General features: G+C 44.7%; 1 protein-coding gene across 4 annotated transcripts in view; it reads right to left on the bottom strand.

Annotated features, from left to right (window-relative positions):
• MOS14 (ARM repeat superfamily protein) overlaps positions 1–26,562 on the bottom strand; it is a 256,030-nt gene that overhangs the window by 206,315 nt on the left and 23,153 nt on the right. The window lies entirely within an intron of this gene.

Below are 26,562 nucleotides of genomic sequence, written 5' to 3'. Positions count from 1 at the left end.
AACCCCCCTCCAAAAAAAAAAAAAAAGGGAAGGAAACAAAGGAGGTAACTTATTGGGTTGAAGTACTCAAGAAGGCACAAAAACAGGTAAAAGAAGCTAAACAATGGAAACAGGTAGTGAGAAAGGGGAAACAGTAAATGAACTCTACTCCCACCACTACCATCATAAATGATACCTTGGGAGAAGAACAGTGCAGGAAAATAACCACATTGCATGTGCGAATGGCAGGCCTAAAATCTCATGGCATGGTGGAGGAAGACGCAAAAGAGCTATATGAAAAAATGGGCATCAAAGAAACAATGCACGCATCACCTTGGAAGCTAGGCAAGAAGCCGAGTGAGTAAAATGAAATTGGGGAAAGCTTGAAAGAGGAAACTTTCATCATTGGTTTCCCCACACTAGAGGCTAGGAAGGATTTCCTAGCAAACCACATGACAAGGTGCATTCTTGGGAGATGACCTCACCTCCACTCAGCTAACCCACACTAGAGAGTACACCCAAATTTTGGGTAGCTAGGGAGGAGGGTAAGATGGCCTTCTACAAGGGAAGAAGAGTAGTGATCCTAAAGAAACCCAAGGGACTAGCCTAAAGTTAGCAATGTGGAACTATAATGGATCACCACAATTGAACAAAGGTGCATTCAAGGAGACTTTCAGAGACCGAGATATCATCTTCTATTCAAAGACGCCACACAGCACACTACCACCCGTGACTAGAATATAGGTGGGAGTTAGCACACAAGATGCAGGCATGTACCATGCATGGGAACCAATATTCAAGAAGGGTGGCAGTTGTAGCAACATGGAATGGAGGGAATGGGGGCTCAGAATGGGAGTGTAAAGAAATGTTCTAACAAAGAAAACAAAACACGATCGTACAACAAATGCATAGACCCATAAAGAAACATGGATAGGGTTAGGATAACTTAGAGACAATGAATGATAATGAAGAATACTAAATATAATATGATACTCAATGCAGCAAACACATTGTGTAGTGAAGAATATTGAACCTTGAACTCCCATGTCACAAAGACCAAGGTAGAGAGAATAAGCTGAAGAGTATGTCGTGCTTTTACGGATCCCGAAATGCAGTTGGCAACCCCCAGAATGTCTAGCAGCAGCAAATGCAGCTTTATCAGGCAGGATTACTGTTAGACGAACAGTTGAAGCAAGAAAGGCAAGACGTTGCAAGGCTGATGACGTGGCAGCACAATAGGCAACAAAAACTGCAAAAACACAAGTCCTCTACTCCCATGACACGGGTCACAAGAACATGAAAACTTAGATACTTTACTTAGTGTTTGATTAAAAGTTAATCAAATGTGCAACTGTGACTCACACATGTGAGGTGCAATATTTCGCAATGTGAGAACCATGACCCCGAGATATCAATTGATGCCAAAGGCAAAAGTTTTAATAAGTTATACATGAAAGGTACAGGTGATACCCGGTGTCTGATTTTGGCCTAGACCAATTCATTGCCATTAATGTCAATGGTGACATCGGAGACTAGGCATTGATTAATTAAGGAATGCCGATCTAAGAGCTAATAATTGCTAAAGGATACTTAGGAGCTTCATGACAGCAAGATGCACAAAAGGAAGAGCTAATACAACAACATGATGTTCCAAATGTGGATAGTGAGCATAAAAAATGATACCAGTGGAGCAAATGATGTATTCACAAGGCCAACTTGGAAGTGCCAATCCAATGTCTTTTAGACATCAAGGCATGCATGCTAATGTAGGTCACCTAGGATACTTTGATGGTGGTTCAATTTTCCAAGGAATGGGTGGTAATGCTTCAGCCATGGGGAGGCAAGGACCAAACGTCTTTGGTATGCAGCCACCTATACATGGTATGCAAGGCCCAATGTATTAGCATATAGCAAGTGGAATGGAAAAACCCAATGTATAGCAATGTTGGCATGATGCCAAGGCACAAAGTGGCAAGTTTGGCGATACATATATACAGCCCCCTATGTTTAAGACTCATGGTATTAATGGTAGTCATGCAAATGCTCCATATAGTGTTGGTCATGAGAAAAAGTGCAACGAGAAATGATTGTATGAGGAAAAATGCAACTAGCAATGCATGCAATGTATGGACAAATGCATCTTAGTATGGCTGCTAGTATACAAATTTCCATGCACAATCACATTGCAATGGTCCAAAGTACGCAAACAAGAATGTTTTCTAACGCATCTAGTGCTTCTAGCATGTCAAGTACACGTGAGGTGCTAGTCAACTGAATGTAATGTTGCATATTAGTTAAAGAATGTGAAAGTATAAAGCATTGCAAGGCTCTAGAGGGAAAAAGACCTAGAACCTACTACAAGTTTTGGGGCATGAAGAGTTATAGGTAAGTATCCATGTGCCTCTTGGTGAAGTTCTAGTATTGTTACACATTTTGATGGCTCTCAATTGTTGCTACAGCAATCACCCAAATTTTGCAAAACGATTTAACCATGGATAAAAAGTACAACGAAATCTGAAAAAAGCTTTACCTCGAGGCTTTTCAATTAGAGTTGACTTTGGATCCAAGCTCAATCAGATTCAATAGAGCAAGGTTCCAGAGCATTGCCTAATGCTCAAAAGGAAGGTAGCACTTCCACTCCTCAAGTGATTGATCGCTCTTCTGTATAGTGGATCTCGAATGTATTCAACATGCATCCAAGGTACTATGCTAAGAGTATGTTTGCCATTAGGTCACTATTCAATGTACTAGCCACAGTATTTGGTATACATATGGTATGGTTTTCACCGGCAGTTGTGAAACTATACATGTGTATCAATATGCATCTATTTGCATCAATATATGATCATTAGAGATTGATTATCTATTGTTGGTTTTCAATGAATGATCATCAGTTCTTAGTGGTATTCAGTTGGTTTTGTGGACATCACCATGTTTTATGGATGCCATTGATAGTTCAACCATGCTTCATGCTCAGTTTATGCTTTGCTATGGTTGTGTGGCCAAATAGTTGAGATATACTAGTGAGAAATGCAATTGATGGGTTTCTCGCAAAAGTTTTGGATTTTTATGAGTCTTTAAGTTTTATTTACAATGGTTGGAAATTTTCAGCAAGTGTTTGGCTTTAGCATGGTTCAACAGCAATAGCCAATGTTGTTTTAACTATGATGCCTTTTTGGTAAATTTCAGTGCACTAGTTCTTGATTTGGCAATTTACAGTGCAATCAAGGATGATTGCAAGGATTTCAAGGGGGAGATCTATCATGAGGACATAAAATTCTAATACTTTGCTTAGCATTTGATTAAAATTTCATCAAAAGCGCAAATGTGACTCACAAGTGTGAGGAGCAAGTTAATTATTTCACAATGTGAGACCCAAGACCACTAGATATCAATTGGTGGCAAAGGCAAAATTTTAATGACCTATGTTTGACAACTAATAGATGGTATCCAGTGTCAAATTTTGACATTAGAGATTAGGCATTGATTAATTAAGGAATGTTAGTCTAAGGGCTAATAACTGCTCGAGGATACTTGGGAGACAAATGGGCCAGTGGAACTATTTTGCTGTACACCGAAATAATTATTAAATTTCTTTTCAAAATTTATATTCTGAAAACTAATTCGATGGCCCAGATAATGCTAAAAACGCTTAGCAAAACTTGCCCATGCAAGTTTGAAAAAGCTAAATTGAGGCTGAAGGGAGAAGGCATAGTTGTCAGGTACGAAAAGTACGGTACGGTACGGTACGATAAAATACGGTACTAAATGGTACCTTAAGATTTTATAAGGTACGGTATGATATTAGTACGCAAAAAAATTTAACTTCATTATTTTGAACTATAGATGATAGAACAGATGTTTAAAGTCTAAATAGCAATGCTATTGGAGTATATAAAATGAATACTTGAGGGTAACACGCCAAAACCTCTATGGCATATGCCGCATGCGCAACATGCGCTACAACTTACAAGTACAAGTACATACATAGGAGTGGATACATCATACATGAATGATTATACAAATAAGAGGCATGTATGCTTGAGAGAGAGAAGGTTGAGAGAGAGAGAGAGAGAGAGAGAGAGATGAAATGATATGAGATGCTTTATTAACGTCTACAAGAGGCCTAAATGACCTCTGAGACCAACAGTTACCAAACAAACCACCAATGGTTTTGGTAAAAGATTTATGAATTTTGTTATGGTTTTGTTTGGCATTGCTAAGGCTAAAGTAGCTACCGATGGTACATTCACTAACTCGTGTACTCTCAGAAGGTACATTAGGCCAAGCTATCCTCTGGCCTAGTTTTATTAGCAATGTGTACTAATGCTTTGGGTTGGGTGGTGCAAAATGAGCTCTGAACAAAGTAAAATCAATAGGATTAAGCTACTTGATAATTCTCAAATGGTGCTGAATTTATTTATTGATGACACTAACATATTGTGAAAAACGATGGGACATCAATTAGAAATGTTTGGAGCTGCTTGAATACCTTATGTATGGCCTTTGGCTCTAGGATAAATCATAACAAAACATGTATAAGGAGTCTAATCAAGCTTCCAAACCCTTTCTTGGTTGATCGATCAAGGCTACAAAATCACCACCACCACCACAACAACAACAGTCAACAACCCAAACCACCAACAACAACAACAACCACACAAAAAAAAAAAAACGACCAAAAAAAAGTGCTTGTTTTTAGTACGAATTCGTACAGTACAGTACGATACGAATCGTATAGTACGAACCAGTTCGTACTACGTACGAGTGCAACTATGGGAGAAGGAAATCTCATATTTGCATTTGGGAGCTATTGGGAAGATGTATTGAACTGTTGCTACCTGCTTTTGGGGCCATTCCCCAACCATTGGAGACCATTTTGATAAAGGCCACTACATATTCTTGACCAGTGAAATTCTCATGGAAAATCTTTGAATTTTCTCTCTTTACAACATTCTCTCTCTTTCTCCAGCCATTTTCCAACATTGCCACAAGTTTTACAACAATCCAACCATTGGAGGTGGAGATTTTGGTGAATATTTGCTATAAACCCTAATTTACAACAAAAATTAGAATTTGATAACCTCCTCAAGAAGCATGCCCAAATTTGAAGGATTTGAACTTGAATGATTTGAAGGCTTACCGGTCATTTATGACAATAAGAGGCACTTGGATTAGTTGGAGGAGATTGAAGAATCTCAATTGTACTCCAGCCATTTGCAATACAAGTTGAAGAAATACCACAAGGGGCTAATCAAGTGTCAACTTTCCAAGATCAAGTGATAAATTGTGTATTTTATTTTATGTGAATTTGCTTCTTGTTGTAATTAGGTGTTAATCAGGTCATTACCACCCTTTTGAAGAAGAAAGGCTGGTTACAACACATGGCAAGCTCGGCATTGATGCAGATAGCAAAAATGCAAGTCCTCTCGTGCCCTTTTTGGTATGCAACAGCAACAAATCAGCAAATGCAGCCTCAACAGCAATTTAGGACAGTGAACGCAGCAAATCAGCAGTGGAATTCAGATTGAGAAACGTCGCCAACAGCAAAAGGGCTGGACAATAGGCACCTAATAATGGACAATAATGTGCAACAGATCCATCTGAGATATCCTCCGCGAACAAGGTGTAGACAACAGAGATATGGCACCTGCAAACACAAAAATAAGATTGAGATTGGATGGAGGGCAACATGCCTATTCATAGAAAGTTTGGGTCCTCCCAACAAGGTGTGTGCTTATGGGACGCATGCACTCTATAGAAAAGCATTTCTTTTTAATAGAAATAATTAATTTATTAATTAATCATGTTTTAGGGTTGTTTTAAAGAAGCTAATGTATTTTTAGCTCAACACCCCCTCTCATGCCTAAAATTGGAACCAGAAGGGGATTGTACAAGCCCAAGCCCAAATTTTCTTTCTTTTTACCTAAAGGCGTTCCGCCTCAAAGCAACTAAGACATTGGGCAAAGCATGCATGTCAATTGCTCAATGACCTACCAAGACTATAGAGGCATTGGTTATCTTACCAAAGGAGCCCAAGTGATTACCCAAAGAGGACAAGGCATCAAACAAAAGAATACTCTCGTCAGCTACCTAACAGCCTACCAAGACATACAAAGGTGGATATAACCACAAAAGACTTTCCTCTTCTCTTTTTTCTTTTTAAAGGGCTATTGATTGTTTTTTTAATTGATTTAACTTTAAGGGTTTTCAAACAGATTTCGCCCTATTGAGTAATTTGTGCCCCTAGTCAGACCCAAGACCTTCATAAAACAAACAAGCTATCCCAACCACCACTCTGTGTCTGTGACGAAGAATGCTATTGAGAGTATGCAATAAAGTAAAAAAGGATAGGTAGAAGCAAAGGAAGATTGCACTAGGAGATTGCTATATGAGCTATCATGAATATGGCAGATCCAAAGTCAACCACTCCAAAAGATTAAAAAAGGGATAAATGTGCACAGATACACGTTTACCAGAACAAAAGTATCAACACATGGGGTTATTCAAAAGGCAATGCAAATCATGCTCGTGCAAAATGCTATGCAACGGTGTCACTTAGACAATGCCCTCACAAGGGAATGGTTCACTTATCCAAGTGCCCTTTTACAATCATAATGATTCTAATGTTACGAATAATGTTACAAAGTACAATAATCATAATGTCTCTGAAGCAATCAAAATCCTATAGACACCAAGAGCAGAAGACTACCCCCCCTTACTGTCGAATGATGGAAGGAGAAGGAAGCACCCCCACTGTCACAAAGATATCAATACCAATGGGGAAAAGGAGAAGCACTCAAGACAGAAGAGTGAACTGCATGTCCAACCAAAAACCTATGAAATGAATGGCCTCCAAAGGTACCTCAAGGAAGGCAAGAACTCAACCTCAAAAGAAAAAGACTCCTTGCTGGTCCAAAGTGTGAAACCATCAAGTAAAGGACAACCAAGAATTGTTGAACGATCCAGGTCTTTGCTCCAATCAACCAGTAGGTCCTGTAAGGGTTAGTGCCAACCTTTAAAAGACAAGTTAAGAGCAAAAATACAGCAAAAGACCATAAAACATGCATACCTCAACTTCAAAAAAGTGCTTGCAGATACAATGTGTTGGTTGTGGAGATAGTCCCACTACCAAAAGGTAGGCAAGCTAAAGATGTAGAAAAGTAAAAGTAGGAATGTGCAACGAAATAGTGAAGCTAGACTAGAGCATGCCCTATAAGAATCAACAAATATGCAAGTGGGAGATGTTAGAGGTGTATAATCAGTGTCACCAACATCTAAACCAATGGAAAGCTCCACAATTCTATGGATCGAAGGATCTCTAGGGAAAGTGGGCTCAACTATTTCTAGTTGCACACTCAATGTATATGGTAACTCAAAAAGTGAAGGGGACTTTATCAAGTCAATTCTCAAGGGAGACGAAGAGTACCTAAGAAACAAAGTCCAAAATGGTGGTGTTTTGCAGAGATATCTAACAACTTCTCACGTGAAGAGGGAGCGGATAGTTTAGATGTCATGTGAATAACAAGCCTACCCTATTTGGGTGGAGGATGAGCCTCTCTTGGCTATTGAGGTGGGAAAGAAGGGCCCTCACCTAATGAGCTCCAACGCCAAGTTTTGCGTAGATTGCCCTTAGCCTTTGAGCAACACTCATCGTCAAAGTAACTGGCCTTTTCGCAATGCTAATGGTACCTGTACCTTTTGAGAATGTTTTACCAACCTAATTACTACGTGCCCCATTACCCAAATCAATCTTGGTGTTGCTCTTGCCACCACCTTGCTTCACTTTTAAGGAAGTCAAGACTCCCTCTGAAGACAAAAATGGGGAGGTCTTATAAAATCAATTAAACAACCAAGTGTAATGCAATAGCTAATACTCAAATACATAGAAGGTGGACATAGTCGGTCGGGCAATGATTTGCTAGATAAAATGGAATTATTTTCAAGAAGATTTATTCATGAACCAAGTAACTTGATCATCTAGTGACTTGGGTAATCCAATTGTGGCAAATTCAGCGAATAATCACCAATACTCAGCTAGCTTGACAAATAGATCATCCCTCTTAGTGATTTTGAACTCTTGGAGCTCATGTTCAAGGTTTATACGTGTACAATCACAAGCTTCATAGAGTCAATGAGATGTGTCCAACACTCAAAGGCAAGGTCAAAGTGGAGCTGGAGCTTGGGAGTGAAATTCAAGCATAAGACCCCTGCATAAACTCGACTATGGCCATGGCATTCCTGCTCCTCCAAGAGTCAACCTCATATGCGAAATAGCGAGGGTCATGCAGGGGGTTTTGTCCTTGGACAAGTTTCCACAATCCTTGGGAGTCCAAGACATACTCCATCAAATTAGACCAACTGGTAAAGTTCAACCCGTTAAAACAAGTCTTATCCATAAATGCATGCTTGGCTAATGAGGATGAATGGATAGCTGGTGGGGGATAGGTGGGGGGGCATAAGATAGACTTGTGGGAAACTAGGTGCTACATGTGGGATCAAAGTGCTAGGCATGGTGACTCTAGATGTGGGTCCCAAAGGAGGTGATTGACTAATGGATGGTTCAAATGCCGCAAAGGTGTAGGATAGTCCACTAGGTAATGACATAGTGGCTAAACAACACCTAGGAGATGGAGAAATAGGGTAGAGCTTGAGACACATGGGCGAAATACCCATATGTATAGGTACCCATGGATGATTGGGTTGAGGGATAAAACCCCACCCCTGGTGCACCGCCACCACTTGACAATGCAAAAGCAAAGGACCTAAAGGAATAGGATGTGCCTATGCTTGAACATTCCCTAGTGTGGTGTGTGAATGGACATGTGGAATCTAAAAAGTGAATGGTGATGCAATGGAAAAAGAGGGACAAAGGGTGAGATTTGAAATGAATTTATAGATGCAGTGGTTGGAAATGCAAAATGATTAAATTACTTTTGATCATTAGATGGATGGAATTGAAATGAACAATGAGATGATTCATCAACTTCAAATCAACCTTAAGAAGGAAAAACTGAAGGAAAGAAAGATGAATAAAATCTTACAACTGGTGATAACAACTATTTCATTTCCTCACCTTCCTTTGTGTTCATGAAAGCGGGGGCTCTTAAGTCCCCGAACGATCAGGTCACATTATTTCTTAAAAAGCTATCGAGCAAAATACTTCCATTTTGTGCAGCAAGTGATCTCATAGCCCACTATGTCAACATTCTATGAATTTGAGTGTCAACTACTGCATTACACTCGCTTGTTCGATTAGTTTCGTAGTTTAACCTCTACAAAGGGGGCTCTCATTGCTTCTTCTCAAAAAAGCAACAAGAAAAGGATAAACAAACTCAAAACTCCAATCAAAATCAAGTTAGTGAGACCCAAGGATTCCTCCTCCGAAATATTAGCCTCCATCAAATCAACCCATTCTAGCTTAACCTAGTTAACAACTAAATTGCAAATATATTTGCAAGTGGAAAGAACTGCATCTGAAATAGTCTCCTGAGGCCCCAACAGCGATTTGTATAAGTCAACACACGTCTGGAAGATGGAAGCAGGTTCAGTCACCATAACACCTTGCTCATGTATCAAGCGCACAATGTTTTCACAAGCATATTTTTTATGCAATCGACCAAAAAATTTATGGGATTGACAATTATTGTCGTGTAAAGCTTTTGCTCTGGCCAACAATTTGTATTTAGCATATTCCACTTCCTATAAAGATTGAACTCCGCCTTCTAACCATTCGATGCATGTAAGAAAGTCATCATTGGAGTCTCCCAACTAACACAAAGACAACGAGTGGGCCAACAATGCTTGTGCATGCTGCAATTCCGCATGTAAAGAGAAAACATGTTGAATACCATACTATTGGGATAACGATCGAGCATTTTTCCTAAATACAGCCCAAGCTTGCATCCCTTTAGTGAGGACCCTAGAGCTAAAGGAAGTAATCAGTTGTTGCATATATTCCAAAAACTGATTTTGCAACAAAAACAACTGATTGAAACAAAGAGGCAAGTGGACTAGGAGGGCCTTAAAAGCATGAACACGTCTGTGATTCATCTCCAAGACCAAAGGATAGTGATCTGACAAAACATGTTGTCTCTCTACCCACGTATCAATAACTTCAGGAAGAAAAGTATCACTCTGGCAAATATAGATGCGATCCAGTCGGCCCAAGTATTTGGATGCTGAAGAGAGCGATAAGTATATCCGGCCTAAGAAGGATGCAACCAAGACCACATATCCTGTTTCAAGGATATAGCTGCCAGAGCATCCCATGCCTGTCGTTCAGGACCATCCATGACCGAGTGTTGTGAAGTTGCCTGATCCATAGATACACATGCGTTGAAGTCACCCATAACAAGGCCAAGATGAGCCATGTCCAAGCAATGCAAATCATCCCAAAGTTGACAACGTTCTCGAGCAATAGAAGAAGCATACACCCCCACTAGCCACAAAACCTCACCCTCATGTAGGATTTCCAAAATTATAAATCTACCAAGAGGGTCTTGAGAAACCAAAGATGGTTGCAGGGATGATTTGACAGCCAACATAACTCCAAATCTAAGTGGAGCACGTCCACTAAAAAAAACTGAATAATCCTTATATACATAGGTAGATCCTGCCGAAACATGTTGTTTATGCTCCACGGCACAAAAAACATCCCAATTTCCAGTTAACACTGTTTTCCACAACTGATGTTACTTACTGCCTGAAGAAACACCTTTCACATTCCATAAAGCAATTTTCATGATTACAAAAAGAAAGAAAACTACTAAACCACCCCTTTCCCTTTCCCTTTCACATCAACAGCTTTAGCTGTCTGAAATTTTTCCATTTCACTTTGGATCACATCTACCAGATCTACTCTCTGCAAACTAGCAATTGAACCACGAGAAGGAAACTGTTGTTGCTGAGAATGATAAACATCACGAGAAGGCACAAGCCTCCCTCGCGGATCAAAGCGCAAAGCAAAATCAAAAGCCCTTTTATCCTTCGCAACGACTACAAGAGAACGCGAGGGTTGAGGTTTCATGTAGAAACCCCTACCTCTACGTTGAAAAGTTTGAGTGATAGGCAACGCGGATGGGTGGGCGGGAGACAAACAAGGCTCCTGTTTGGCATTGCGTCTAGCCACTGTGACCCAAGAATTATCGTGCAGAGGCAAATTTCGACCAACCAAAAGCCATGCACGCTCTATACCGGTTTGAGATACATTCTTTCCATCATCATATCCCTATTGGACAAACGGCTCATGATCCGCTTCTAGCTGCTGTACCACTTGCTGGGGATGATGCTCATGCATATCACTGTCAAGAACCATTGCACTATGCAAAACATCCGGGCTTCTATTGCATTCAAAAACGAAATGGCCCAATTGACCACATCTAAAACAATGATCAACATATGTATCCCATTTCAGCTCGTAAACCAACGTTTGCAATCCTAGAACCTCGAACCAGGCGAGGTTTCCTTGTATCCCACAACATGCAGGCCCTATTCCTGTTGCAGAAGGCCAACTGAGGCACCACCAATACTTCACCCAGAGTTCTCAATACCAAAGGTAGAAGTCTCCAAAGATGCACAGGAAAATCAACCACCTCAACCCAAATAGGGCATGCCAGCTGAAGTACTTCTTTAAATTCAGTCATAGGTCTCTAAGGGACCATATGTACTAATTGACCATCCATAAACAAAGGGATACGTCTCATAATAAAAGCCCATACTTCCGGGAAGTGAAAAACGACTTTGAAGAACCCCTTCGGTCCATCATATATTTCTTCAACAAGCGGGCCCTGCACTTGTGCTGAAGCATCATCTTGACCCATCTCAGCACTGACAAGCATTGATTGCAACCAGGCACAAATTCTAGTGATCAAATGAGTCCTTCCCGTGAAGTAGAAGATGGCTGCCCACTCATGGAAAGCAGCAATCTGCTGTAAAACCAGATTTGTACCCATGACAGCTACCACATGTTCCCCTTCTGGTAAAGAACTCACTTTACCCTCATTGGCTTTTTGAGCGTAGTCCGACATCAGATTATTAGCAGAAGCCAACATAAACTGAAAGGCCTGTCAGGCTATGAGCATGAAGCATGAACATTTGGCTGAGGCAAATTCTGAGCACACAAGGCCGGTTCCTCAACCCGACATTTTTTGACGTTTAACCACCTCATCCCCATCCATCAACTGTCCAGCATCTTCTGCTGATGAGTCACCATCTGATTCGCCCAAATCCTTATCATCCCCATTCCCAATGTGCTGATCTAGAAAATCCATGTCAATACCATTAGACTCCTGCAGTTTATCCATAACCAGACCTCTTTAGGGCTGTCCAGGTCTGTCCTGCAAACACACAGCACGTATAACTGACCTGCTGAATAACTGCGCACGCCCACAGCAGTGGATCGGTGGTGATCCTTCTCTGTCTAATCGTGGCGATATCAGTACTGCTAAGGAGGAACAGACGGAGGCCTGCGACCAAATCAACGACCATCTCTCACTCGCTCACGTGCTAAACAGCAGAAGCGTGCACACAGAGTGCAGGAGGAAACATCAAGACAGCAGGCACACAGGTTCTGCAAGGACGGGTTCTCTCTTTTTTTTTTTTCGTAAAAGGTAATTGTATTAATTACGAAAAAAATACAAGATTACTTGATTACAAGATACATGACGACAATCTAAGTCATCATGTGAAGAGATTCTAAGTGCTACAAGTTACAACGTCATGGCAAAGATGCAGAGGAAATTGCCCTATGCCAGGGACGTAAGTCCTCCCTAGAGAGCAAATCAGAATGCCGGAGAAGATCCAACTGCCAATACAAGAGGCCCTTAAGCCTGGCAATATGCCGCTGAATATTATAGGCGGAGTCAAAAAGAAAAGCATTCCGGACGGTCCAGTTATGCCAGCAGCCCCAATATCGAAGAAAATGATACACGAGCTTCATATGTGGCTGTGCAGGAGCGGGGTATTTGGGCTGCCCGAAAACCCAATCAAAGGGGCGCAGGGTGGGACCAACCACTCCTTGCCAAACAGCCGACATAAATAACCAGACTTTCTTTGCGAGGGGGCAAGAAATAAATCGGTGGCGGGCGGATTCCACAGCAGTGGTGCAAAAGAAACAGTGGCCATTGGAGATTCGTCACTTGGAGAGAGCCGAAGCAAGCGGAAGACCACCAACCATCATTCTCCAAAGAAAAACTTTACATTTGAAGGGTGTCTTGTTCAACCAGCCCGCCATCACAGTTTCCCTCCACCATGACCGGGATTTACGTAATCCCCATAAAGCATTCACTTTGGTGACGAGCCATTGATGATCTTTAATCAGAATATGATACACTTGGTTAGCAGAAGCTTTGCTTAAGGTCAGCCGGCCTTGTAGGTCCCAATCCTGCCAGGGATGATCCGAAGCAAGGGCAGGAAAGGGTTGTCTGCTCTGCAGCACCCTCAAAAGCTGTTCCCATAAAGGCCTGTAACCACGAGGGATCCTGAAAAGCCGCCTGGCTGTACGAAAAGATATAAGCACATTGCGACTGGCAAGGGTGGCATCCGCAACTGAAGACAAACCCAAACGGGCCATCCGGTTGAATTGTGGTCTGAGGTCCTGTTTACCGTCCCATGCAAGTAAACGGGAAACTGCCAGCAACTCCAATTGAAAAGAGTTAGCAGCTAAGCGATCCTCCGCTGGATGCCACTGGGCCTTCTGGAGGACGTGTTTCCAGGAACACACCAAATGAGTGAGCAGCAACGAAGAAGAGCTGGAGAACCGCGAATCAGCATTAAGAACATGCCACCAAGAACTCCGGATCTGGGTATTGCCATGTTGAAGCCCCTGGCCCTCAAGGAAATAACGGGCTATATCGACCCATGGATGATGATCCGAGCACATGGCGCGGAAAAGCGACCAACGGAGTGCCTGCATGTGAGTTTGGGCATCTAAAATAGCTCCGCCACCCATGCGTTTAGGAGTGCACGCATGCGACCAAGAGATCCAGGAAATACCTGCGTGCAATGAGTCTTTCTTCCATAGCATGAAACGAATGGATTGAGTAAGAGCATTGAGAGTCGTAGTAGTCCAGGGCAACAATGGTAAGAAATATGTGAGCATTGGCAACATAATAGTCTGGGCCACTTTGAGACGAACATGGAAAGGCCAGGCTTGAGATTTCCAATACATAAACTTAGCCACCATTTTCTGAGAAATCCACTGCAGCAGCTGCTTTGGGGGAACATCAACACCCAAAGGGTACCCAAGGTGCCTGACAATGGAGCCACGAGGAACAACCAGACCCTGCCAGTCCAAGGACTGCAAATCCGACTCCGTGCAGCTGAGAATGGCTGATTTGAGGGCGTTAATGCGAAGGCCGGACGCCTGACCAAAGAGGCCCCAAACATCCAATGCTCTTCGAAGGTTATCCCTGTCTGCACGCAAAATCATAAAAGTATCATCCGCCAGGGATTGGCCAATGAAGTGCTGTCCTGTAGGAAGCGACAGTCCTGCCAACTGAGAAGAGGCTGCCATATGAGATAACATCGAAAGAACTGGATGTGTGGCAAGGGCAAAAAATAGAGGGCTCAAAGGGCATCCTTGTCTGACAGAGCGGGCAAGGACAAATGGCTCAGTAACACCTCCGTTCAGCATGACCCGCGAAGACGCTGCAGCGCTAATAGTGTATATGAGACTAGACATCCGCGGACCAAAGCCCATAGCAGACATAAGTTCAGCAACGAAAGACCAGTCTAGATAGTCAAAAGCCTTTTCCAGGTCCAGTTGAATCAGTACGACCTCCTGATTGGAATGCCTGGCATAATCAATTGCCAGTTGAGCATTCAATACATTGTGTAGGATATTTCGGCCCTGAATAAAACCATACTGTAGAGGGTGCACAATGGCCGGGAGATGCTTATGGAGCCGATTCGCCATTACTTTGGAAAAGATTTTGTACATTGAACCCATCAAAGAAATTGGGCGCCACTGTGTCAACTTAGATGGCGAAGGAGCTTTTGGAAGCAGTTTAATGAGGCCTTCTTTCCATGAGGAAGGCATGATCCCCGTTTCCCACACCTGCTGGAACAAAGCCTGCAAAGGTTTCACCAGTTGGGTAGCAAAAGCTTCAAAGAACTCATTAGTGAGACCATCCCAACCTGGGCTTTTATCCTTAGGTAAGTGTAACAATACGTCCATAACCTCTGTCTCAGAAATATCGGACTCCATAGTAGTTTGCATGTCCTGCGGAAGCTGATTGCGGACCAGGTCATAAAAAGCCGAACGGGCCTGAGTAATTTGGGCCGAAGGGGGAGAGGTGGAACCGAGAAGGTCATGGAAATAATTCCTGCACATATTCACAATAGTCTGCGGATCCAGGATAAGGTGGCCTTCTGCATCCTCGAGTCTGGTCATATTTTCTCGAGCAGGAGAGGCATGGAGCGCTCGAAAGAACTTATGGGTCTGACATGCACTATCTTGCAAAGTTTCTGTCAGATGTTGCAGTTTGGCCTGCTGATATGATTTTAACTGGAATGCTTTAATAAGATCAGCCACCCGCATGTCTAGTGCAAGCAGAAATGCATCATCCGGAGTGTCGACTAGCAGAGAACGAGCCAAAGCCAGCAGATCCTCTGCTGCCTTGCGACGCTGCCGACAAAGAGAGGCATGATAAATCCCATACTGCCGAGCAACCCGTTGCACATTAGAGAGCAATCTTTCAAAAGACGCAGTGCCCTGAGAAGAGAAGTCCAAGACAAATCTGTCAATCAATTGCTGCATATAGCCCTGAAAGAGTGCATGCTTCAGGTAAGATGAGTTGAAGCGCAAAGGGAGTCGGTCCAGAAATCGCTTGAAAGGTGCAATGGGTTGTGCAAGCAGCTCAAGCTGCAGAGGGAAATGGTCTGACAAAGCATATTGCTGCAACACTTTAATGTCGAGCATCTCGGGAAGAAAGTCATCATTCTGCATGATATACATACGATCCAGTCGCGACCATGTTGTTGCATACTGAGCCGAATGGAAAGTAAACCCTGTAGAAGACGGGTGTAGCCAGGACCAGAGATCTTGCTTAAGAACAGAAAGAGCCAACTCATGCCACATACGACTTTCAAGCGCGTCCATCACCGAATGCTCCGATGTGGACTGGGAAGAATCCACACACATATTAAAATCCCCCATGAAGAAGCCTCGTCTGCCAAGTGACAAGGAGGTCTGCAAAGTCTGCCAAAGCTCCCGACGAGATAACGAATCATTCGGAGCATAGAGGCCAAGTAACCATAAGATTTCCCCTTCGAATAAAATTTCAATCACCAAAAAGCGGCCATGAACATCATTTTTAATAAGCATAGGCTGATATTTGTCACGTACAATCATGAGCACTCCCGAATAATGCATGGCCTGTGTCCCTGCATAGAACAGTCGAAAGCCATTGCAATCCACTACTTTTCCGGCTTCACCGTGACTCTTGTGCTCAACAGCGCACAGGACATCCCACTGATTTTCATGCAATACCATCCACATGGCATGTTGCTTGTGGCGAGAACAAATTCCTCGCACATTCCACGTGGCTATTTTCATGTGTAGTTAAAACCAAATCAGGTACGAGGCACAGCTTGCCTTGATTTGACCTTGTCAGCAAGAATGTCCAGGACTCCCTCGTCCAAGAAATCCGCCAACACAGCAAAAGAGTTCTGAGGACCAGATTTGGAAGTAGACGGCATATCTGCTGGCTTGGGGTTGAAACGGGGGTAACGACGGTCCCATGGGGTAATGACATTACCTCTGGTATCAAATGCCAGCTTAGCAGGGGGACCCTTTGGACGATCTGAATACATTTTTCTGGCGGGTTGATGACGGGGGGCAGAGGAAACCATAGCAGGAGCAGCGTGCTCAGAAGACAACATTTCCTTCCTGCGCATATATGTACGCATGGAATCTTGTGAGGGAGTAGACAGTATTTTCCATGCCAGCAACAACCCTGTTGCCTTTTTTTGCACGTACTTCCACCCAATCAGTGGCACGGGAATCCAGACCCGAAACCTGTTGTTTACCTTTGGCCAGAACTTGGGGCTGGTGGATAGCATCCAGCGACGGGGCATCACACACCATATCTTCCGTGGGCGGCGCAGCATGGCCAACATCGGAGGTATGTTGCTGTTCCGGGCATTCAGCCATGAAATGCCCCAACTGTCCACAGGAAAAGCAATGCCCTGCAAAATTGCCCCATTTCAATCTAAAGTGTAACGGATGCATGCCCGAGCAATTAAGGCGCAACCAAGCAGGCCTTTTTCTTGCAGTGTCCCATAGCATACACAAGCGGTTGCGATTCACTGTCCGGAGACTGGGAGGGACGAGAACAGTGCCCACCGCGGCCATAGCATCCTTCAACAGTGGCCAATAAACAGCCGGGCAATTTTCCACTTCCACCCATACAGGGCATTCACGTTGCAGCAGACGCTGAAAATCTGCCATTGGGCGCCATGGAACCACATGAACCAACCGGCGTTCAAAAAATAAAGGCAGTTTAGACAGGAGAGCAGCACGATGCGTCTTTGATTTTAACAGAACCTCAAAAAACCCCCGGGAGCCAACAAAAATCTCTTCAACACATTCCCCTTGTAGCAGACTGTGCAGCCACTGGCGAATACGGGAAAGCAGCGGGATTCGACCAGTGAAGAAGAGTATCACAGCGCGATCATAAAATACTGAAAAGGAGCGCAGGACAGTTTTTGGGTCAACGGTGGCGTCCAGAACATCGTCAGGCGCTGAGTCAGAAAAGGCTTCCTGATTATGTTGAACGTAATCGCCAAGCAACGTGTTGGCAAATTCCAGTAAATGCTCCCAGTCAACATCCTAGGAGTCCGCAGGATCCGAAGCAACCTGAGCATAGGAACGATCCTGAGAAACACCTATCTCTTCCGGAGTATGCTTGGTACGTTTACCCGCAGGCTGAATGTCGGGACCAGGGAGCATCTCTTCGTTGCACGGAACCATGTCCTCAGGTTCCTCGGCATCAGAATCCGGGCCAAGTGCTGCCACTGTTTGGTCTATGAAATCCAGATCCAAACCAGCCATCGTATGACAATTTGATCGTGAAAGAGGACTAACCCTGTCTTTCTCCCGCTCTCTCTCTCGCCCGCTGGTCTGTACAGATGCGCTGTCCAGGGGTGTACTCTGCAAAGACAGCTAATAAAAGCTGAGATGTACGAGGAAGAAGGCTAGCAGGCAACGGCAGGGCTGAACCGTCAGCCACAGACTCGCTGCGAAGCAGGGGCGACAAGAGATCGGACACGCAGCCGAGGGCGACGGAGCCTGTAGACGGGGCCTGCAAACGAGGGCGACGGGGCTCAGGCGGCGGGGCCTGCAGACGAGGGCGGGGCCTGCAGACGCAGGCGGCGGGCCTGCAGACGGGGCCTGCAGACGCAGGCGGCGGGGCCTGCAGACGAGGGCGACGGGGCGCAGGCGGTGGCGAGGGCGAACACGTAAGAGCAGGGTTTCGCAGGCACTGACGAACGAGGGCAGGCGATGGCGAGCAGGGAGGTCGCGCAGGCGATGGCGATGGCGACAGGGAGGTCGCGACTGTCAACCAGTCGGCAACGCAGGGCACGCAGTCGCCATCCGTCTTCTCTCTCTCTCTCCTCTCTCTCTCTCTCTCTCTCTCTCTCTCTCTCTCTCTCTCTCTCTCTCTCTCTCTCTCTCTCTCTCTCTCTCTCTCTCTCTCTCTCTCTCTCTCTCTGTGTGTGTGTGTGTGTGTGTGTGTGTGTGTGTGTGTGTGTGTGTGTGTTTACATTCTGTTACATCAGACCATCAGGTCCTCAAAGAAAGTGATGAAAGACTATTAGGACTATGACACAAAGAGAAGATCACATTGCTGGTGTAGAGCGAACAATGGCCAGCCAGTGGGCAGCAATGTCAGGAAGAACCAGGTCAGCTGATATCATAGAAGAAATCTGCCATAGCACTAAACCTCGAATACGGGCCGCATGACCATGGATGCCCGAGACCGAATCAAAAAGAAAAGCATTCTGAGTACACCAAATATGCCACGAGGCAGTCCATCTAAGGAACTAGAACAGGCAGGAGTAATCAGAATGCAAAGAAGGCACGGAGGGCAGCTTTCCCATAATCCATGACCGGGCTGTTATCTGGAGCTGAGTCGCCGAGAGCCAAACAAGAGAAATAAAACACCAAATCTATCGCGCTACTGGACAAGAGGCAAAAAGATGAAGCAATGTTTCATCACATGTAGTGCAAAATACACAACGACCAGTAGAGATCTTTCGGACACGCAGCACCTCTCCAGTTTGAAGACCACCAATCAGCAATCTCCACAAGAAGACTTTTCCCTGATAGGGAACCTTAGACTTCCAAAGCTAAAGGAATCTTTCCTGCTACTTCTTTTTGCCGTCCCTAATATGCCATAATTTATTCACCTTTGTAGTGACCCATCTCTTGGCCTCCACCATTGGATGGTATATCTGGTTAGCAAACCTCTTCTCAAAATCATCTGGAATCACAAACTTCCAGTCACGCCATGGATACAATGGCTATAGCACTGGTAAAGGAGAGAACCTCAGAAGTGTGACCTGTATGGATGACCAGATATCACAATATCCACGGGGTACCCAAAAGTGTTGACGAATACGCCGAAAAGAGTAAAGACGGGATTGCCCAGGAATAACACCATCAAAAACTGTCTGTAACCCCAAACGAGCCATCCGATTAAACTCGAGTCTATGCATATCTTTGTCCGGCCAATCCAACAACCTGGAGGAGGCTAAGATCTCTCCTTGCAGTGAATTCGCCTCCTTGCGAATCTCAAGAGGGCGCCAAACTGAAAAACATAAGGTCTCCTACCAAGATGCAATCAAATGAGAAAGGAAAAAAGACTGGGTGGTCTTAATTGGTCTCGAGGAGTTAAGCACATGCCACCAGGAGGCACAAATAACCGTATTACCATGAGAGAGACCAGTCTTTTCAATGAAAAATTTTGCAATGTCCGACCAAGGATGACTCTGTACACATAATGCCTGCAAAAGGGCCAATCTCAAGGCTTTCATATGCAAATTAACATCCAACACGGCTGCTCCCCCCATTCGTTTAGGCGTAGTCACATGCTGCCACGAAATCCAAACCTGACCCAACTGATTCCCCTTCTTTTTCCACAACATAAACCTGATAGACTGAACAAGTTCCAAAAGGGACTTCTTAGTCCAAGGAAGGAGTGGCAAAAAGAACGATATCATACTAATCATAATACTTTGAGCAACTTTCAGTTTGACATGTAAAGGCCAGCCTTGAGATTTCCATTACATGAACCTGTCATGAATCCGAGAGGCCATCCAATCCAATAAGGCCCGGGGTGCTACCTCCACCCCAATAGGATATCCCAAGTGTCTGGTCATATTTCCCTTTGGGATCACAATTCCATGCCAGCCCAAGGCTTGCAGATCAGTCTCTGTACAGGAGAGAAGTGTAGATTTCTGCATATTAATATGAAGACCAGATGCCAAAGCAAAAAGATTCCATGCCACCATTGCCCAATTAACATTAGTGCAATCAGCCTTAAGAAACATAAAAGAATCATCTGCCAAAGATTGACCCACAAGTTGAGTACTACTGGGAAGAGTCAAGCCAACTATCTCGCCTTGATCAGCCAACTTGTCCAACAATGAGAGCATCGAGTGAGTGACCAAAGCAAACAGCAAAGGGCTGAGAGGACAGCCTTGCCTAAGAGATCGAGATAATGCAATTTCTTCCGTGATCCCTCCATTAAGAGCAATGCGAGCTACAGCTCCCTGACCAATAGTGTCAACAAGAGAAACCATGCGAGGGCCAAATCCCATTGTAGACAATAATTGCCACAAAAAAGGCCAGCTAACATGATCAAATGCCTTCTCAATATCGAGCTAAAGCATTAGTACTTGCTATCCTGAAGCTTTAGCATAGTCAATTCCTAGTTGTACATTCAAGATGCTATGCATGATATTCCGACCTTTAATGAAACCATATTGACGTGGATGAAGCAGGTGCGGAAAAACTTTCTGCAATCTGTTTGCAATGATTTTGGAGAAGATTTTATATAATGAACCCGTAACGGAAATAGGTCTCCATTGTTTCAAAGAGGTAGGGGAGGGAACCTTGGGCAACAACCGAATGACAGCAATCTTCCAATCGAATGGCATGGTACCAGAGTTCCACACTTGCTGGCACACGCGAGTCAATGGGTCTTTAAGCTATTGCACAATAGCTGAAAACAGCTCATTAGGAAGCCTATCCCAGCCAGGGCTTTTCCTTCGGGGTAGATGGGATAGCACTTCTTCCACTTCATCTTCTGCAATATCCGCCTCCATTAAGTCCACCCATTCTGGTTTGACCTGGTTGCTTACCAACTCGCAAATATAGCGGCGAGCAGAGAGGACAGCATCAGAAGAATTCTCTTGCGGACCCAACAAGAACTAATAAAAGTTGACACACATACGAATGACGGAGGCCGGATCCGTCACCATAAGACCATGTTCATCCATTAAGCGCACAATATTTTCCCTAGCATATTTCTGGTGTAGGCGAGCAAAGAATTGATGGAATTGGCAATTATTATCATATAAAGCTTTTGCTTGGGCCAACAATTTGTATTTTGCATATTCCTGTTCTTAAAGAGAATGAACCCTGCATTTCAACCATTCAATGCATGTGATCAACTCATCATTAGAATCCCCTAATTGACTTAAAGACAAGGAGTGGGCCAATAAAGATTGGGCATTTTGCAATTCAACTCGTAAAGAGGAAGCCTCCTGAATACCATACTGACAGGATAATTGTCGGGCATTGTCCCTAAAAACAGCCCATACATCCCTCTCTCCAAATAGGACCTTCAAGCTAAAGGAAGCGATCAATTGCTGAACATATTCTAAAAACTAATTCTACTGCAGAAAAGATTGATTAAAACGAAGTGGCAACCGAGTAAGAAGAGCCTTAAATACATGAACAAGTCTATGGGTCATTTCCAAGACCAAAGGATAGTGATCTGATAAGACATGCTGTCGTTCCACCCACATGTCAATAACTGCAGGAAGAAAGGAATCACTCTGACAAATATATATCCTATCCACTCTGGCCCAGGAGTTAGGATGTTGCAAAGATCGATAGGTATAACCAAATTGTGATGGATACATCCAGGACCACATGTCCTACTTCAAAGATCCAGCTGCAAGGGGATCCCTGTCAGAGTGCAGCGATGCGGAAGCGTGGGACCAAGACTGAGAGAGAGAGAACACAGAGAGAAGAGAGAGAAAGAGACAGTGGAAGATGAAGATCTCCTGTATAAAGTGTGCTGTATACAAAGATATACAGATATGTACACGGGCGCAGTGTGCGGGACTACGTGTCTCCACCTCGACGATGCAACCTGCTATTCACCTCGAAGTCCGCTGCAGTCTGCATGATCTCCACCCTGAAATCTGCAAACAGAGACGTAATACGCACGAATCTCCAGCCTGAAACCTGCGATTAGAAGTGGGAGAAGACTGCTGGACATCGGCTATAAATAGCCAAAAAATAGGCGCCAGAAATAGGCAGGTCGGCTGCATTAAATGCGGCCGACTGACCAGGTACAGGTCGGACTGCCACGTGGCAGTCCGACTGTCTGCCGACACGATCTGATCGCTAACACCCCCTCTCAGAGTCTGGGCGGGGTAGAAGCCTGAGGGATCTGGCATGTCTCCGAAGTAGAGCCTGGGGAAGGGCCTTCGTAAACAAATTTGCAAGATTGTCCTCCGTCTTGCAGTACTCCACAGCAATGGTCTCATCTAGAAGCTTCTCTCTGATGAAGTAATACTGGATCTTTATGTGCTTCGTCCGGGCATGGAAAACAGGATTCCGTGCCAAGGCAATGCAACTCTCATTGTCGCATTGCAGCAAAGTAGGATAAGTCTGGGGGCAGCCAAGCTCCTCCAACAATCTCCGAAGCCACACAGCCTCACATGTGGTGAAAGACGCGGCCCGATACTCCGCCTCAGTAGACGAAAGGGCTACCGTGGGCTGCTTCTTGCTACTCCATGAGATAACACCGGCACCCAAGGTAAAACAGTAACCTGTTGTAGACCGCCTGTGGTCCACATCACCAGCCGAGTCGCTCCAACCTGCAAGTACAAGATCTGAACCACCTGTGCCTGCTGGATAATGAATCCCTAAATCAGATGTCCCCCTCAAATACCGAAGTATCCTCTGGGCAGCCTGCCAATGCACCGTCTGAGGTTCAATCATGAACCCCGCCAAGAGACCAACAGCAAAACAAAGATCAACACGAGTGTTGAGGAGCCAAATCAATGATCCAATCAACTGACGATAGCGAAAAGCATCCGCCATGGGAGAAGCTGAATGTGAAGTGGCCTTCCAATTCGGATCCATAGGAGTAGAAATGGTCCGACAATCCTCCATCGCAAAAGAAACCAAGAGCTCCTGTACATATCTCTGCTGAGAGATGAAAATCCCCCTCTGAGACTGATAAATCTCATGGCCCAAGAAGAAATGGAGTAGACCCAAATCCGTCATCTCAAACGTCTGATGTAAAGCTGCCTTCGTCTCTTTGACCTTCTGTGCATGATCACCTATGACAATCAAATCATCAACATACAACACAAAAAGCACACAACCAACCTCGGAAGTGTGTACATAAAGCTGCGGATCGGCCTTCGAACGCCGATATCCCAACTGTGACTGAAGGAACGAATCAATCTTCTCGTTCCATGCACGCAGAGCCTGCTTGAGGCCATACAAGGCCTTCATTAACCTGTAGACTTTCCCATCTGAAGATCCAAAGCCAGGAGGCTGCTCTACATAGATCTCCTCCTTCAAATCACCATTGAGGAAGGCCGACTTCACATCCAACTGGTAGACAGGCCATCTCCTATGGCCAGCCAAGGCAAGAACAGCTCGAATAGTCGCCATACGAGCAGTGGGGACAAAACTGTCATGACAATCAATCCCTGGGCACTGTGCAAAACCTTTAGCAACAAGGCGAGCCTTATGCTTGTCCAAAGAACCATTGCTAAGGTACTTGGTCTTTAAGACCCATTTGACGCCAATCACCTTCTTATTCGGGGGCCGAGGCACGAGAGACCAAGTGCCATTCCTCTCAATAGCCTCCAACTCGGCTTCCATAGCTTTCATCCATGGTGCGGACTGTAAAGCCTCCTTCACGGAGGTGGGCTCTCGATCCTGCACAACACGGGTCATCAAACAATAGTTAGAGCAAACAAGCTCCGTAGAATGTGCCTGGTGCCTCCGTGACCACCGCGGACCATCCTGCGGTCCCCACTCCTCAGAGACCCCCTCGATCCCTGAATCTTGGAGTGTGTCACGGGCCCAGCGAGGAGGAGGCCGGACCTCTCCTCGTCTCTCTCCATCAGCTGAAGACTCTGGGATATCCACCGGTGGTAACTCCTCGGGGGTGACCGGTGGAACAGTAGACTCTGTATCGGAAACAGAATCGGAATCAAAAGGCGCGGGCTCCAAAGGAACCGTCTCGGGAGCCCAACTCTCCCCTGGATCTCCAAGAACGGGATGCTCCTCACCCGACCTTGCATTTGAAAGGTATCTTGTTCAACCAGCCCTCCATCACAGTTGTCTTCCACCATAACTGAGATTTCCACAATCCCCATACAGTATTAGCTTTAGTAACTTGCCATTGATGATCTTTAATCAGAAGATGATAGACCTGGTTAGCTGAGGCCTTTCCCAAATTCAACCGACCCGCAAGGTCCCAGTCCTGCCAAGGACAATCCAAAGCAAGGGCAGGAAAGGGTTGCCTACTCTGAAGCACCGACAAAAGCTGTTTCCATAAATCATGGTATCCCCGGGATATTCTGAAAAGCCTCCTGGTGGTTCGAAAGGATATGAAGACGTTGCGACTGGCAAGGGTGGCATCTGCAACTGAAGTCAAGCCCAAATGTGCCATCAAGTTAAATTTGGGTCTGAGCTCATGTTTTCCTTCCCAAGAAAGTAGTCGCGAAACTGCCAACAATTCCAGTTGAAAAGAGTTAGCATGTAAGCGGTCCTCCGCTAGTTGCCAATGCGCCTTCTGGAGAACCAATTTCCGGGAGCAGACCAAATGAACAAGCAAGGATGAGGAAGGAGTAGAAAACCGCAAGTCTGCATTAAGAACATGCCACCAGGAGCTCCGAATTTGTGTATTACCATGCTGAAGCCCGTGATCCTCAAGAAAATAACAAGCTATAAGGACCCACGGGTGCTGATCCACGCACATGGCACGAAAAAGATACCAACGAAGTGCCAGCATATGAGTTTCAGCATCCAAAATAGCCCCACCACCCATGCGTTTGGGGGTACATGTATGTGACCAAGAAATCCATGAAATGCCTGGCTGCAAGGAATCCTTCTTCCATAACATGAAATGAATGTTCCGAGTGAGCGCATTCAAAGTAGTAGTAGTCCAAGGCAGCAATGGCAAGAAATATGTGAGCATCGGCAACATAATGGTCTGAGCCACCTTGAGACGAACATGGAAGGGCCAAGCCTGCGACCTCCAATATAGAAACTTAGCTGCCAGTTTCTGTGAAATCCAGTCAAGAAGTTGTTTTGGCCGAACGTCAACACCCAAAGGGTACCCAAGATGCCTGACAATGGAACCACGGGGAAGAACCTGGCCCTGCCAGCCCAACGGCTGTAAATCGGACTCCGTGCAACTGAGAATGGCCGATTTGAAAGCATTGATATGAAGACCAGAAGCATGACCAAAGAGCATCCAAACATCTAATGCTTTGCGAAGATTGTCCTTGTCGGCACGCAGAATCATAAAGCTGTCATCAGCCAAAGATTGAGTGATGAAGTGCTGGCCAAAAGGAAGGGACAATCCAACCAACTGAGTAGAAGCCGCCATGGAAGATAACATGGAAAGAACGACATGAGTCGCAAGGGCAAAAAAGAGAGGACTCAAAGGGCAACCTTGTCTCACAGAGCGTGCAAGGACAAATGGCTCGATGACACCACCATTTAGCATAACTCGCAAAGAAGCCGCAGTACTAAGGGTGTAGATCAAGCGGGACATCCGAGTACCAGAGCCCATAGTAGACATAAGTTGCGCAATAAAAGACCAATCTAAATAATCAAAAGCCTTCTCCAGATCCAATTGAATCAAAACCACTTGGTGATTTGAGTGCCTTGCATAGTCGATAGCCATTTGCACATTTAAGATATTGTGCAGAATGTTTCGGCCCTTAATGAAACCATATTGAACCGGATGCACAATGGCCGAAAGATGCTTGTGGAGCCGATTCGCCATCACTTTGGAAAAGATTTTATACATCGAACCCATCAAAGAAATTGGCCTCCAATGTTTCAACATTGACGGCGAAGGGACTTTAAGAGGCAGCTTAATTAGACCTTCTTTCCATGAGGAAGGCATGAACCCCGTTTCCCAAACCTGCTGAAACATAGCCGTCAATGGTTTCACCAGTTGGACTCCGTGCTTTCAAATCGGACTCCGTGCAACTAAGAATGGCCGATTTGAAAGCATTGATATGAAGACCAGAAGCATGACCAAAGAGCGTCCAAACATCTAATGCTTTGCAAATATTGTCCTT

The sequence above is a fragment of the Lygodium microphyllum genome, chromosome 2 (genome assembly GCF_053477565.2).
Source record: "Lygodium microphyllum isolate KBCC chromosome 2, Lygodium_microphyllum_v1.1.10, whole genome shotgun sequence".
Taxonomy (NCBI): domain Eukaryota; kingdom Viridiplantae; phylum Streptophyta; class Polypodiopsida; order Schizaeales; family Lygodiaceae; genus Lygodium; species Lygodium microphyllum.
The sequence above is the reverse complement of the archived record's forward strand: the minus strand, read 5'-3'. Positions and strand labels throughout refer to the sequence as shown.